This window comes from Geospiza fortis, unplaced genomic scaffold, assembly GCF_000277835.1.
Source record: "Geospiza fortis unplaced genomic scaffold, GeoFor_1.0 scaffold265, whole genome shotgun sequence".
NCBI classification, from domain to species: domain Eukaryota; kingdom Metazoa; phylum Chordata; class Aves; order Passeriformes; family Thraupidae; genus Geospiza; species Geospiza fortis.
In genome coordinates this window covers 41364-58380 of record NW_005054393.1, presented here as the reverse complement: position 1 = coordinate 58380, position 17017 = coordinate 41364, and the positions used below count along the sequence as shown (strand labels likewise).

Below are 17017 nucleotides of genomic sequence, written 5' to 3'. Positions count from 1 at the left end.
TTATGTTGAAAATTATGCAGATAAGAATAATGTTAATACTGTTCAATGTAATGAGAAGAAAAACCTGATGAGGTTTTCTTCTTTCTTTGTCTGAACTGGAGGGCAATTTGTAGTGCCAGCAGAATTCTCTCATTCTTTCTTGCTTCGAAAAAACAAGAACCATTGTCCCAAGGACACCATACTTGGAAGCATATTTGCACACAAACACACACACCCCCCCATACTCCTGCTTTCATTTTTTTTTTTTTTTTTTTTGCGAGAATAGTTTCTTGTGTGAATTTTGGAAATAGTAGAGCACGAAGCACTCCCAAAAGTAAAATGCTATTTATGTCTAACTGCAAGAACAGAATGTTGAAAGTAGCAGATGTTTTGATTTGTGTCATAAATATTGAATTATTCCTTATTCCCTTCATTACAGGTTCTTCAAAAATTAGGAAAAGCAGATGAAACTAAAGATGAACAGTTTGAAGAATATGTTCAAAATTTCAAACGGCAAGAGGTCAGTTACTTTTTCACTTTCTTTAATTGTTCTTAAGAACGCAATATTTTTAACTTGCTGGTTTTGAAGGTGTTGCAGGGAACAATAGGATTCTATTTTTTCTTAGGTACAGAATTTTGTTCTGCAGTTTTCAGAGATAACAGTTGCATTTGTCCATGCAGAGCGCTAAAATATGGGCTGAAAATAAAAGGACAATTGTTGTCATATGTAACATCATCATGCTGTAACTGCTTGAGATCAGAGTGACAGTACATTTTCACCAGTAATTAAGAACAGAACCCAGCCTCAACTAAATGCAGCTTTGTGATGGCCTTGTTATAAAGCAAGAGAAGTATTTATGTGGTTTCATTTTGTGGATTACTTTAATCAGGGCTATATAATAATGCTGGTTTTATAAGAGTGAGCAGATTAATAGTTTCAGACTGCACATGTGTTGTGAAGTCCCATGGGTGCTGAGGTCTGTGGTGGCAGTGCTGATGAAGCATAACTAGGCAGCAATGCTCAATTACTCTTAGTGTTATAAACACAACACAGGAAACCAAAGGTGCTCCAAGAAGTTTATAATCTACTCCCAGTGCAATCCTAAATTCTAACCCAAATTACTTTTTGCTTCATTGGATAGACTTTTTGGCTCTGAGTTGATGAATTGCAATTTAACATACAGTACTTTTCTAGCACAAATTAATACCTCCTATGAACTGTGGTAATACCACCAAGAAAATAATCTTGTTACATAAGTATGAACTGACATATCTGTCGTCTTTGTGAGCTGTTATTTAGAGCTCCTATAGAAAAGAATTGGAGAGTGAGAACTACTCCTACACATTTTACACAATCTAAAATTTGGCTCATGTCTGTGTTTGCAGTTTCTGCTCTGAATCAGTCCTATTCTACCAAATGCACTTCCCTCCTTTCCATGTAAACACAAAGCCTGCATCCTGACTGCTAGAATGCTTATTAACTCTTCTGCATCTAATTGTCACTTCACCTTTATTTTCCCCTCAGTGTAGAAGAGAGGGAGGCTTCAAAAGCTATTGAGCTTTCCTCTTCACCAAAGAGAAGAATACTGGGAAGTAAAAGAATCTGTATCTCTGAGATGGGTAGTTCTTTCCTCAAATTTCCCAAGGTCAGGAAGATGGTGGGATTTAACAGAAGTTTTGAAATCCTACAGAGATGCTATATTTTCCCTTTTCTTCCCTTTCCACTTTTCCAAGTCTTCTTGACTTGACCTTTTGATTATTTGATGTCGTTGCTTATCCTTGTTGTCCATATCCCAGCTGTTTCACGGCTAGTAACTGTGTAGAAATATGGTGCATCTCTGAGGAGTTTCTTCAGTGTAAGAGCAAATGGAGCATCTCCATGAGGAAACTGAATTTGTGGTACTTTTTTAGTTCAAAATTCTGAGACAAAAAAGAGGGGAAAGATTAAAAAAATCCTTTTAAGCAAAATGATATCTCAAGTATTTCTGTCGTTTACCAAGAATTTTCTGTAATGGTGATTTTAAGCTGAAAATCTTGCTTAGACCTAAGGAGGATGTTAGCATTAGTTTCTTTTTTATTTCCTCATTCTTTGATGTACATGGAGGCAGTAATAGTAAAGGACTCTGCAGGAACTGCATGATGCTAAATCCTAAATGCGAATATTAGTTGGGACCAGAGAGAGAATTGGGTAGGGAGGGGTGACTGCAAAGGGAACTACTACAATTGTCACGACAGTCGCATGCAGATTAGGCTAGGTGCACTGACACACCAAATGAGAGAGACTATTTACTGAACTAGTCACACATGCCTACTGTGCTTTCAAGAAGTTCTGTTGTGCTCAATTCTTCAAATGCAGCAGGGAAAATGCTGCAAAAGCTCGGTTTCTGCCATGTTCCCCAAGAAGAAGCATATAAATAGTTTAATTTTTCTAAGTTTTGTCCATGCTTTGATCTACAATTTAATAGCAATGCAAAGATATGAAGCATTACAATGTACATCTGAATTATCACTCATACTGATTAATGCCGTGCAGAACTGCTGTCTCCTGTGAACTCAGGCAGCCATCTCTTCTTGGTTTACATTCAGTCATGCTTTCAAGTTCATTCTTCAACTCTAGAGGCTTTAGATAAAGAAAAGTCAAATTCTAGATATTAAAGTATAAAAAGGCAATCTGGTGGATGTATCTCTGTGCTGAAGCTCACCAAACTGTTGCTGTGGGCCATTCAGGAAGCTTGCAAGAACAACCAACCCTGTTAGAGGCTGTGCCATCTTTTTCAGTTTCCTCCAGGATTATTTATCTCTGTGATGGTCACTGACCTAACAAGACCATGGCAGAGGAAGTTTGAGAGGAAGTCCAAGCTTTACTTTGTTTCTTGCAATCTCACTTACCAATGATTTGTCTGTTCCCTGGTCACCTCACCTACTGTCAAGTTCATTCTGAGGAGCACTATCACTTGAGTTCTGTCTCTTTACATGTTCTTTGTTGCAGCTGGTGCTATGTGTGCCCTGGAGATCCTGGTAAGCTGAAAGCTGTGAACATGGTCTGTCTATCTTGTTTGCCTGCATTACTGAGCATGCAACCCTTGAGAGGTCAACCTTAAGGATAGAATGATCTTTTTATTACTACTCCCCAAAGATAATAAATAAGGACTCCCAGTTTAGCCCACTGAAAGGATATGAAAGAGCATATTGCTCATTATCCAGGAAACGAAAATTGAAAACCTGAAATCTTTGCTTGAATAGTAGATTAGATGGTGGGCCTGTACCAAACTCAGAAGAAGGCTATTTGTAAGGATACATGCATGTTGTGGTTTGGTACAGGCACGCACAAAAGCCACTCACTCACCCTCCCTTGCAGCAGCTGGGCAGAGGAGAGAAAAATTTAATGAGGGCTTCATGTGTTGAGATAAGGACCAGGAGAAAACACTCCAAGGGCAAAACAGGCTGATTTTAAAGGTACAAAGTGAATTTATTGCTATCAGGGTCAGACAAGGAAAATGAGAAGTAAAATAAGCCCTTAAAAACATCTTTTTCCCCCAACCCCTCTCTCCTTCCCACTGACAGTGCAGGGGAGACATGGGGCTGAGGGTTTTGGTCAGTTTGTCACCTGAGGTTTTCCTCCACTACTCAGGGAGAGGAGTCCTTCCCCTGCTACACCATGGGGTCCCTTCTCATGGGAGACAGTTTTCTGTGAATTTCTCCAGCATGGCTCCAAATCTCATGAGCAGCAGTCCTGCCAAAACTACTGCAACTTGACTCCTTCCCAAGGCAGACAGTCTTCCCAAAACTGGAGCAGTGTAGGTCACTCTTCCATGGGGTGCAGTCCTCCAAGGACAGGCTGCTCCAGCCTGGATGCAGAGGCCAACTCTCTCCACTGGGTCTCCCACTGGATCACAGCCTCCTCCAGGGTATCTACCCACTCCAGTGTGAGCACCTCCCCCATGGGGTGCAGGTGGATCTCTGGACCCCCATGGGCTGCAGGGGCACAGCTGCTTCACCATGGTCTTTACCACAGCCTGCAGAGGAATCTCAGCTCTGGTGCTTGGAGCACCTCCTGCCCCTCCTTCTCCACTGCGCTTGGTGTCTCCATGTTGTTTCCCTCACATGTTCTCACCTCCTCCTCTTCTCTGGCTAGAAAAAATCTGTGCATGCACACTTTTTAAACTTTTTTCCTTAAATATGTTATCACAGAGGCATTACCAACACCTCTAATTGGCCCAGCCTTGGCCAGCAGCATGTCCATCTTCAGAGCCATCAGGGATTGGCTCTGCAGGACACAGTGCAAGCTTCTAGCAGCTTCTCACAGAATCCACCTCTGGCTGCCAAAAACTAGGCCAGGTAAAACCAATGCAGTGCAGCAGATTTATAGGGGGAAAACGGTCATTTAGATTCCCCAGTCATCCATTCCCATCTCTTTCTGAATACAGTTAGATAAGAGCCTCTTCTGGACTTGACAACACAGAGTTGAATTACCTAGATGAATCACCGTGGAGAAACTGAGTCATCCCATGTCCAGAGAGAACAGAGTACAGTTGCTTTGCAGAGCCCCTGGACTTTCTCTATCAAAACCATTTAACTCCTGAAGCTGATGTCAACAGAAAAATATTTATATTTTAAACAATGAATACAACTGGTTTTCATCTTCCACTTAAGCTGTAAACTGAAAATTCCCACTCTAAATCAAAGCTTGTGGAACATATAAACTCATATATGACAGTATGACAGATTTTCATTTTATTGTATGAAATGTCTTGAGATTTAAACATTTATCTCTGCACAGCTAATTGTAAATATGCTCAGCCTCTTAATTGACTCTGAAGTTCAGAATGAGGGGGGAAAAAAGAGAATTTCTGCATAATTCTCTCATTTCTGTTGTGAAATTATCATCAAAGGCCATTGAGGATTTACCAGAAATTCCCTCTGTATTCTGTTTTTCAAGCAATTGCATCTTACATGTTCTTTTTTTTCCAGGGAGTACAGTAGCAATTACCTTTATCCCTGTGTATATTTTAATGACTCACGGTCATTAAAAGTCACACTTTATTGTTCTAAGAGGGCAATATTCTATTTCATGTATATGCATATTTGCCTCTATTTTTCTTCATGTAGTTATGAGACTTCTTTTACTTTACATGTGTCAGTTAAAATCTATTTTAGTGTTTAAAGCCATAAATGTTATGTACTGTATATATATACACAGGAGATATAACAGTTACTACTACAAAAGCAGCTTCCCATGGCATGTTGTCAGAAAGAAAGCAAAATGTCAAAGGCTGTTGTTGATAGCTTATAGAATTAGGTGAAAAAGAAGAACTTTTTTTACTGTTGTTGATTGATCAGTACGTGCTGCTGTGGACTGTTTACTGACGCCATTGCTGTGTGCAGAGAGGTGGCCAAAACTCGCGCCGCAGCGCCCCCTGCAGCTACAGGGGAATCATTGCACCTGCTCTGCCTGGCCAGGAGCCAACAGCGCCCCTGCCAGCTGTGACCCTAACTGCACCAAAGGGGAAAGTGCCACAGCCGAGTGAAGGCTGTTACTGGGTTCTGGCTCTGTTTGTTGGCGCTCCCACTGTTGCCTTGTTATCCATATACATACTAGTAAAGAACTGTTATTCCTTTTCCCATGTCTTTGCCTGAAGATCCTTTAATTTCAAAATTATAAGAATTCAGAGGGGAGGGGGTCATACTCTCCATTGCAAGGGAGGTTCCCACCTTCCTTAGCAGACACCTGTCTTTTAAACCAAGACATTGATGAATGGTAAAATAGAGTACTGTGGAAAGAAGATAGACTTTATATTGAATTACAGATTTGTCCAAGTGTTGTTATTACAGTGCAAGAGTTCTATTGTCATTACATTGCAAGGGTTCCACATTGCTAGAGCTTCATACCTCCTTGATGTTTCTTGTAGGCAGCTCCTCTAAGTACTGACTCTTCCTTGTCCTCACAGTAGCCAACTAACTCCAGTTGCCCTCAACCAACCAATCTACTCTTTTATAACACTCTTCTTATTGGCTACAGCTGCGGCCTGTTAACATTAGGCCTGCTCCTAATCATTAATAATTGGCTCAGCTGCAACTCTTTAGGGGGTAAGATTACTTTCTATACTACCTTTATTTACTTATGTTCTATTCCCCTACATCCAAGTAGCCTTTTATTATGTTAAGCTTCTCTTAATTTAATAGTTATTTTCATTCATAGTTCTGGAAAAGACCTAGTAGTAAATAGTACCTAAAGTGTTTATGAACAAGAGATAGCCCTGCTCAACACTGTGTCAAGTAGCAGCACATTATAATAAAGAATATCTTCCAGGTGATACAGAAAACGTTTTCTTTTCAGCTATTTTTCTGATGTATTAGCAATAGAATGACAAAATTCTGGTATTAATTAGAGCTGCATTAATAATTGTAATTTTTAATTGTTGTTGTTGTTATTGTTATTATTATTGTATTTTTTATTAATTACCCTGTGCTCCAGTTTCAATATTTTTAATGCTCTTGCCTCTCACTAAATTGGAGTCATATATTTGGGTTTTGTATGTCGTTCATGTGCTGACCTTTCCTGGAAAGATGTATTGCGTTTACATCCTGTATGTGACATGATAGAAAAATCAAACTCTTCTGTTCTGACTGGAAAGCTGTAAATTCATGATTCCTAGCAAATAAGACATCCAATTACAATTTTTATGGAGGCAAGGTGGTCTTTAATTTCTGAGTGGATGCAACAGATTTTCTAATCCATCAGGAAGCAAGAGCTGGTTAGATGGAAACTATAGGGTTTTAGTTTTCATCATTACCTTTTTTTAGGTCTTGTCAGTCTCACAGCCAACAGTGTTGTGGCTCTTTTTCTTAACTTCCAGTGCTAAGATATGCTTAAAAACTCCAAGGTTAAAAGAAAACTGAAACTAAACATACCCAAGAATCAATAGTACTGAAAAGACCTAATGCTGCTGTCAGGGTATGTAAGGCCTGTGGTTGTAGATTCCTAGATCTTTAAACACTGAACCTTCTTATCTCTCTGAGTGCATATGTCTTTACCAGCTATATAATACTGACTGTATGATGAGACCAGAGAGTAGAAAGGTGATAGGCCACATTGTTCAAAGCAACAAACTATTATTTGGGTCATTGTTGTGAAGAGCTCTGTTGACTTTCTCAAAAATGGATGTTGGTTTGGGTTGTTGGTATGCCTCCCTTGCTCTTATGTAAAGTTAAGCAGGATGATGTACTAGATTTTTGGTGATTTGTGTACTGAGTTTGATCAGGTGAGCTAAGAGCACTGATTTTTGGTGCTGGAGTCTGGTAGAACATGCATAGTGTTATCAAACAAACTGGTTGTAAGAAGTTTGCTATTAACATTTTCCTCTGGAGTTTTTTACATCTTATAAAACTGACTCATTTTGCTGACTTATGTAGAATAAATAAAAGAAATTATGAAATTATAAAGGAAGAGCGACAGCACTCTCTTGGGAAACTTCTTTTCAGAGGGATACAACATTGGTGAAAGGACAGCTACCTTTCATTCTCCCTCAAGAAGCTGCATCTCATTGAATAAAATTCATGGCTTTAATGAATATACTTGGAGCAGTGGTTTCAGAGCCACTGGATGTTTTCATTTGATAGACCAGAAAGTAGAAGGAGTGTACCAGTAAAGACTGTAAAGGGACAACATTAAATACATTACAGTCTTTCAAAAAGTACTTTTTAAAACCTGTATGTAACAGTTTGCATGATGTACATAGTCAGCAATGTCTTCACTAATAATGAGTTTACTATAGAAAATGTGTAGACCAGATGCACATTTTTCAGAATTCACAGGGCTGAGGGCTTTTGATGCTAATTTTTTTCTGATATTTTTAGCAAGGTCTAATTTTGTTGCCATTGAAGCTGAGAGAATATCTATAAGATTCAGTAGGAGCTGGCCCTTGCTCATGGATTTTTCAGTGTCACATCACACAATTGATAATGAGGGAAAAGTCATATGACTCTATCATGTTTAGATATTTCAGGTGTTTGTGGCCTGTTAATAACCTAGACTGAGGGAGATCCATATTAAAATTATTATTTTGAATGAAGTGTCAGAACTCATAACAGCACAGATGGCAAAATGTTTACATCATGTTTTACTACTTTGACTTTTTCTTACACATTTCCCTGAACAGCAGTTCCTGATGACGCACAATGCTAACCAAGCAGAACAGATCTAATAGTGGTTTAGGGTAGGAGTTGTAAAGCTGCACAGCAGTATAGTTATAAACATAGTGTTTGAGCAATGTGTCTCCCTGACATTTGTAGTGTGCTGCTTAGTCCTAGTGACAAAATATCATGTGTTAATCATGTTAATAAAACTGGACATGAAATCAGCTAAGGAGGCTCTTGCCCTTCCAACTGTGGTTTGCTGCTCCTGGAACACCAGAGATTTTTTAATAACTAAAAATTGTTACTATATGGTCACCTATTCAGCTGGACCATGACGAAGAACCAAGTTTCTATACCTTTGATTTTTACCACAATAGCTCAGGCCAAAGAAGGTATGAAATGAAAAGATAACTTCTGTGCCTTCACATGACTTCTCGCAGTACAAGGGATCCTCCCAGGAGGAGACTGGCATGCATGAAAGGACAACTTCCATCTAGTTTCTGCCAAGTATTTGTTGATCCTCCTCTGGGTACAATCTCCTTATCTTGATGGAAGCACTGATCACTTAATGTCTTGGTCCATGGAAAACAGTCAACTTCTGATATCCCCATGCCTACCACTTGAGCACTGAATGAAGTTGACTTCTGCCGTGTTATGGATCATGAAAAAATGTGTTGTAATGACACTTTAGGGTAGTAGCTCTTGCTAAGTATTAAAGTGTAGTAAATAAATTACAAAAGTATTAAAATGTATGCATAATATTTTCTTAAAGGACACAACACCAAGCTATTATTCGAGAATTGTCAGTTGTTCTATAAGTAATTAAATCTGAGGTTAAATCCACTGATACCCTGCACTTCTCTGGCCCTTGTTTTGATAGGCAGCTTTGATTCCAAAGCAGGGGAAGAGATTGCCTTTCCTTGGAGCATCCAATATGGCTCCAAACCCGAGAATGGTTAGTGGGCTGGCTGCTCCTTCATACCTGCTGTTACCCAGCAGCTTTTCAGATACCACCCTGGTGGGTCTATTCCTGTGCTCAGACTTTAGTCGATTAATGGATTTGAGAGCTGTATGTGACTTGTTTCAGATCACATTGGTGTAAAAGCAAGCTTCTGTTTGTTGAATCCATAAAGTGAATTCAGTCAGCTTTCTAGGCCCACACAGGCATTTTTACCTTAAAAATGCTTTAATATTTCCAGGAGATTAAACAGTTGATCTCTTCTTAAAGTGCGCTATAATTTGAGAGATGGGGGTGGGGGCTGTTGATGATCCCATTCTAAAGGCCTGCAGTTCCCTTCCAGAAGCTGAGAGAACTGAGTTTGGTGGGTGTGACCTGCATTGTATTCTAAGCACTGGTGAGACAAGTATTTTTTCAGAACCACAGTTTTGACTTAACATGGCTGCAGCTATGATGGATTTTAAGCATCAGATAGCCTCTATCAAACTGAATTTCTTATGATCCTCTGTGTCAGAATTCTCTGAGCATTGAAGTTGCTGATGGCAAATCCTTTACTAATATCAGACATCCTTTGAGTTAAGTGGAGTTAAAACAGCTTGTACCTTCTGCCTTCTAAACTATTCACATTATTCACATGCACCCTTTAGGCTCTGTTTTTCACATGGAAAATATGAAACTCTAAAGCAGTCAGTCATATTTTGAAGCCGTCAGTCATATGTTGCTGCTGATTTTTCCATATGTAGTAGCTGTATGTGAGAAAATGTGACTGCAAGCTGATACTCCTGTAGATTCCAGCTGCTTAAATAAATTATTTGAAAAATACTGGAAACTGGCAAATGTGGACTCTTTCAAAAATATTCAGACTATTGAAGGTGTCCTGGACAGCATCTTTTTAGGAATAAGTATGTGTGTAGCACAGGTTTCTTTGCAAATCCTAGGAACTGTGAAGTCCAACCTGTGGTACAGTCAGAGAAAAAGTAACAAAATCCATTGTTTTCTCTGTTCTGAGAAGGTTGTTGGTGTAAGAGAAAGAAAGATAATTTTGATGTATTTGCCAAAGAAAGTCGAGATTTCACAGTAGACTGCAAGATGCACTAATCAAGCAGAACAAAGTAACTAACATTGTTATTATATTTTAATAGTTATTTGCTTGCAAAATGTTGAAATTTTAGAATACTTTGGAAATTGTTTGCAAATATAGTAAACAACCTGTGTAAGGGTAGAACTTTCTTCAGGTCTAGGCTGGCCTCATTTGAGTGGTTTCCAGTAGAAGTTCACCAGTTTTGACTATACTTCTTTGTGTTTCAGATTAGGCCATAGGTCCAGCTGACTTGAACTGCACCTTAGCTGTAAAATATACCTATCTTTCTTTGGGCGGAGTTCTTCCCTGTACAGATGATTGATAAAATAAACCCAGAAATTCTAGCCTAGAGAGTACGCTATGCAAGCCTCCTTTGCCAGGCCTTCTTTTTATATGAATCTGTGCATACTTTCAACATCTGAGACTATTAATTAGATAGGTCCTGAAATTGCTTTTAGTTGTTGTTAGACATACTGCATGCATGTTTCAAGGCATTAAACATAATTGACATGTGTTTTCACTTCCATGCTTTTTTTTCCTTCTGTTTCAGGCAGAGGGTTCCAGACTCCAGAGAGAACTGAGAGGATATTTAGCAGCCATTAAAGGTGATTTTTAAGTTAAAGCAAACTTTTTAAAAAAGTTGAGACAAGTAAGTGTGTTTAAAGTATACAAAGTAAGATTCTCTTTAACCTGATGCTAGGGATTCTGTACCTTCAATGTCAACTCATGTATTGCATCCTTGACTGTCCTTTGTGTGCATCCTCCACTCCCTAGATTCTCATGTTGCATGCATTTTTAGCACCCACAAAGTCTACACACCTTGTTATTCATCTTTGCAAATGCTAGAATATGATGTATCTCATGCAAGGCAAGGGATTGCTTAATCTCCACAAATGGAACATTTCCAGGTTATTACTGGTTGGATGATGATCTTCCTCCAAAACAACGCTCCCTGTGATATTGTGATTTCTCATCAATTTCTGGCTGCTTAATCCATTTTTTGAAAGTTCAAAAGTCAAATGTGATGTCTCTTGATACTGCGTTGAAAATCTAAATAACAGAAGTCACTAACCAGTGCTTAAATATCAGAGACAAATAAATAGTCATTTAAATTCTACTAGATATTTGTAAATCCAGCACACTCAGCAGAGCACTGTATGCAAAGTGTTCTCTTTCTCATGCCACCGCTCTTTGGAGGAATTGGAGGCTAAAGGAAAAGGAATAAGAGGTGGTGACAGATTGAGAGATAGTAGCTTCTTGAGATAAATACAAATATATGATAAATATGTCTGTGTGTGTATATTTTTATCCGGCTCCAATCCAGTAGGGAAAATTTTGCAAATGAGTATTAATATCCCTGAAACTCATTGTCATAGTAACATCATCAGCTGTTCACAGGCAAGGAAGAAAGCTCTTTTTGATGCAAATTATAAAATGGGAAGCAAAGCAGTAGCTTACTGTCTTTGACCATCTATTGTTTTCTGGATGGGCTGCCCAAGAAAAATTCCATACCAGACAAACTTGCGCTGATGTCTTTTGTTCTTAGAGGAAATTATAGCATTGGTCTTTTGCAGGGAACACACTGAATGCTAATTTTGCTTTCACAATTTTTACTCTTCCCCACACACATTGTATGGTGGTTATTCAGAAGCAGTAGGATGATCCTGTCTTGCTAGATGTCTTACCTGTCATGTAATCTGACTCTTTACATCCTGCCTTGATTTCTGTATTGGTGATAACACTCCTCTCTGTTTCATCTTCTTTGTCCATCCTTCTCTTCTTTTCCTAGTACTCTATACTCATGGTCCTTTTGCTCTTGTGCTCTCTAATGGACCACTTTTTCACCAAGTTTTGTGTTTATCTTGGTGTAAAATTTTCCATTGTTTTAGTTTTGCCTTTTTAGCAATGCTTTTCTGTTAAGCATTGTTTTCTTGTTGCTGCCTTTAAGTAATTTGGACTGTTTTTCTTACTCAGAATAAGTGTTTGCTAGCACCTTATTACCCACATGTCTTAAAAAAGATCCAGTCAAAAGCACTCAGGAAAGCCTTAAAAATGTCAAAGACAACAGGCCAGCAGTGGACATCCTTGGCACACATATTGGCACACATTACTGCTGTGGAATGAGCACACAACCTGAGACAGTAGACCACAATACACAGCTCTGGCTGAGTCTTCCTCAAAGATGACTAGGTCAGTAGTGCAAAAGACCAGATTTTGGAGGACTGAAGCACCTGCTACAGTATCTTTGTTGCAATTCTTTGAATGTCTGCTATCATTAAAAGATTTTTGAAATATCTACACACAAAAACATGGTAACCCTCATATTTAGGCACTTGAGTGGGATTTTTGCACCAAAAATGTCACAGACTTGGAGTCATGCTGTCATTGGGGGCTCATTCTGCAGGAAAAAAGGTCAATCATATAACCGCATATGTTGGAATTATTGGAAAATAACGCACTTGACATCCTAATATTCTTGGATGTATCAGAGAAGCAGTTCATTTTAAAGGGTTTGGGGATTTTAACTTCAGTAATAAGTTTCATTTTGTTGCATGAAGTCTGAGTGACTTGATATTGGAAGTAGGAAGTACAAATCCAGGTATGATTTCCTAAAATCATAGAATGGTTTGGGTTGGAAGGGACCTTATAGATTATCTATAGATTATCTAGTTGAAACCCTCCTGCCATACTCAGGGATGCCACTCACTAGACCAGGTTACTCAGAGCCCCATCCAACCTGACCTTGAACACTTCCAAGGATGGGGCATCCACTTCTTTGGGCTACCTGTTCCAGTGTTTCACTACCCTCTGAGTAAAGAATTTCCTCCTAACATCTAATCTAAACCTCTCCTCTTCTAGTTTCAAACCATTCATTCCCCTTTGGCCTACCACTGTCTACCTGTGTAAAAAGCTGCTCTCCCTCTTTTTCAATAAGCTCCCATTAAGTACTGTCAAGCCAAAGGGAGGTCTCCTCAGAGCCTTATCTCCAGGCTGAACAATCCAAGCTGTCTCAGTCTGTCTTTGTAGGAGAGGTTCTCCATTTCTCTGAACATCTTTGTGGCCTTGTCTGGACCTGCTCTAACAGGTCCACATCTTTCTTGTGCCGTGGACTCCAGATGTAGACACAATACTACAGGTGAGGATTTAAGCAAGGAAGAGTAAATTAAGCCTTATTATGACCCTATGTCCCCTTCATTTTAATATACTTCACAATTTGAGGTTTGAGTTGAGTATCACACATTCTTAAAAGAATTTTTGCTGTGTTCAGACTCTTCCTCTTGATCACTGACAGTCTTAGCTGAACCTTGATCTTGTTGGTTATTCAAGGGCTCAGAGGAACCATGCCATAAAGCTGTTGAACTTGTGAATGGCTTTTATGTGCCATTTTATTTCACCTGCATGATAGTTTAATGTCTGCTGTGTATCAGTGGTGTTTGTACTGATGAGACTGTGCTATCCCCCATAGCTCTAGTCATCTCATGTCTCGGTCTTGTGTGTCTTCCAGTCTCCTTGGCAATATGTATCTGGGTTTTGTACTTCATGATTTATTTTTTAAGCTTTTGAGAGCTATGAGGGACTTGAATGGTTTTATGGGCCAGTTGTTATAGAAACCCTAAATCAGTTACCCATTTTCTACCCCAAGCTCTTTGCAAGTACCAGTGCAGATGGGGAAGAATAAACCTGGATGTTCATGCAGGTGGCAAGGTGACAGAGGTAACTAGTAGTCCTGCATGAGGAAAAGAAAGCACTGTACACTTCAGGTGGCTTAATGTAGTGATAAAGGTGTGCAGGAAGGGGAGGGGAGATTTTTCAGGTCTGTAAGCAGTTCTGTTGCCTAGTTGTCAGTCTGTGGCTGACAGAACTGCACATATCCTTCAGACACAGAACTCTTAAAATCAGAAATGTAATTTCTTAAAAGCATATAACTATTCATCATCTTTCTGCAAAATTTATTAATGAATCATGAAATTATTGACTTGTTCCAGTGAAAACTCTAATGGATTACTAGCAATAACAAATACAACCCTTATGGCAGGGCAGGTCATTTCCCTGAAGAACCACATAAGTAATATTAAGACCCAGACCAAGATGTCTTACCCCATCAGGAAAATGGAAATTTCTCCATCATTCAGGCTAGATTATCTTGCAGGGGAGTGAGGAGATGCCACAGTATATGAGTTTTAGAGCCAACATGCTGTTCCAGGTCTGTCTCATTCTCCATGGGAGCTTAAGTACATTGGAACTGTGATGGTAAAGAGTCACCTACCCTCCCCCTTCTCTGGTGTGCTTAATGGGAATGTCTCTGCACTGCCATCCCCAAGATCCCTATCACAAGGAGGCCTCTAGAATTTTTTGGAGGCTCCAGGGACAGGGAATATTTCCCATAGAAATAGGGATCATTTAATCTGAGAAGCTCAATCTTCACTAACTGGATTATTCAGTAACATTTTTCCTAAGTGATTCAAATGTTTTGGCACTTTTAGCTATTAAACAAAGGACCCAATTACCAAGAAGTACTACTGAATGAAAAAATTGATACTAAATGTCGATTTCTAACTGTTTGTCAGCAGTAAAAATTCTTTTCACATTTCTTAGTACTTTTCATATTTCTTAGTACTTTAATGACTTGCTTTTAACAATTTCTCTCTCTCAGTGATAACAGTTAAAAACAGTCAAGAGAGAGAGCCTGCAGTCTATGACTAAGACACAAATCCTCTTAAATTTGAAGGTATCAGTTTGTAAGGAATAACTCTATGTGAAAACCTGCCAAACAAAAAATCATTGGACACTGTAAGTTTATGTCCAGAGGTATGAAAAAGAATGGGAATTCACTGGATTGGTATTTACCTTTTCCCTCATTTGGTGTATTGCAGTAAACCTGGTATAGATACAGTCAGAGGGAGTAGGATGGATGATATTACCCTGGAAATTTCAGATTGAAGCCCCTGACTGAAAAAGCCAAATACTTTACTGCCCACTTGCCTGGCACTGCAGCTGGATTTGACTGATGTTTTTTACAGGAATGTGGTGGAATGAAGGATTATCCAATTCTCAGAACAGAAAAAAAGTGTAAAAGTTTGTGCAGTTTTGATATAACTCAAGCATGGCATATTAGGTGTGTTTTACTTATTCTCTTCAGCAGATATATGCCTGAGTCCTGTAGTACTTAAGAAGGAAAGTCTAGGAAAAGATGTCAACATGGTCTGTGACTGAGCTGAGTGCAAGCTGCAGGAGGGATTATCTAGCAGTTATGCTAGTCTGCCTGCCACAGGAACCTCTGTCACAGGTTTACCACTCAGAGTGCTTAAGGGCACAAGTTCAGGTATCAGAAAGGATCAAGTGTGAGCAGGGATGAACAAACCCTCCTGGTTTGTATGTTCACCCTGATTGGAGAGAAGCAACCTTCTTAAGCAAAGAGATACTCTATTGGTTTTGCCTTATCTCTTGAGTTTATTAATTTGCAGCGACATTAAAGATTTTAAATGAGTCCTACCTGAAAATATACATGAAGATCATCTGTATTTTATTGTAATTTGGTAACTTCTAAGGCAAGAAAACCAAAAAAAAGGTCCTTTTTATTCAGGAGAACACTTTCTTAGCTGGAGATACGTCATCCTAAGAATTAACCATGAAGAAGAAAAGGAAGAAATACATCTTAATTCTTGTGCTATCCTAATAGTCTAAGATGAGCTCTGCCATTAAAAACCACCCCCAAGACAAGTTCTGAAGAGATCAGATATTCTGTTTTGGCTCAGTACCTTTTGATTTAAGGGTGAAAGCTTGTACTTCTAAATACCAGTATTTCCTTTGTACTTGTTCTCCCCCATGCCATTCTCTCTTTTGTACTCAAGGACTGAGAACAAGCATGTACTTTCAGCTTTTTTAGTATCTGTTTTCTATCCTGTCCATTCCATAGCCTACTATTTTCATTTAAGTGTGCATCCCTGTATTTATTTTACTCTCATATTAACAGCATGTGTTTTGGGAGTGCATGATGGAATAGCAACTGACTAGATCAAGTCTGGTCTTCTACACACTCAACTTTCAAATTAGTTTTCCTTTTCTATTTTTGAATGTTTCTTTGTGCAGAAAATAAAAATATTGATGTTATTCCTAGATTCATTCACTGAGCAGTTAAATCTGAATATCATACTTAGAGATATTTTCAAGATAGCAAACAGATTTTGACTAGAAAAAAAAAGTGTTTTTTAAGGAAAAAAAGTTAATGCTACGTAGGAAATTCAAGTATTGAGATTTTCCAAGGAAGTTGAAATAAAAGTTGTCATTTTAAAATTTTAAAATTACTTACTCTGAACTCTTAGAATGTTAGATAAGTTTGGTTTCACTGGATTCAAAACTATATTCAGAATCTAATGGAATCATGCTGTATCAAAATGCAATCTCCAATGCCTTCACTGAGGGTGTTTATTTATTCATTGGGGTCAAACTGATCTGACTGAAGATAGATTTAGGCCCTTTCTCATAATGTCATTGAAGCTATTTTACGTTCAAACCAGAGTGATAAGCATCAATAGTCCCTATTCTTGTTCCACCTGTCAAAGCAAGAGCTGCAATAGTGACTGATACAGTTTGGCTTCACACAATCCTCTGCAGGCACCACCCTGTTGCAAACATAAATAGGCACTGGGCTCCACAAACTTCTAAACCTACTGGGTGACCATACAAGACTCTTCATAAAACCATGTCCGTTACAGTGCTCTCCCCAAGTTCAGGTATCTCTTTTCTAAATTTGCCAGAGGGAATAGCATAGTGGGTACATGTAGCTGAAAATAAAGATATTTAGCAGCTACTTCTTGTAGTTTGCACTTACATATTCCTCTTTTTGCCTAACTGCAGGAATG

General features: G+C 38.8%; 1 protein-coding gene across 1 annotated transcript in view; it reads left to right on the top strand.

The window, feature by feature from the left end:
- Window positions 1-407: 407 nt before the first annotated feature.
- Window positions 408-17017, top strand: part of AMPH (amphiphysin) — a gene marked incomplete at its 3' end in the record, with an annotated part of 56224 nt that continues 39614 nt past the window's right edge. The window contains exons 1-2 of the mRNA XM_031060860.1: window positions 408-499; window positions 10705-10759. The remainder of the gene's footprint in view (window positions 500-10704; window positions 10760-17017) is intronic.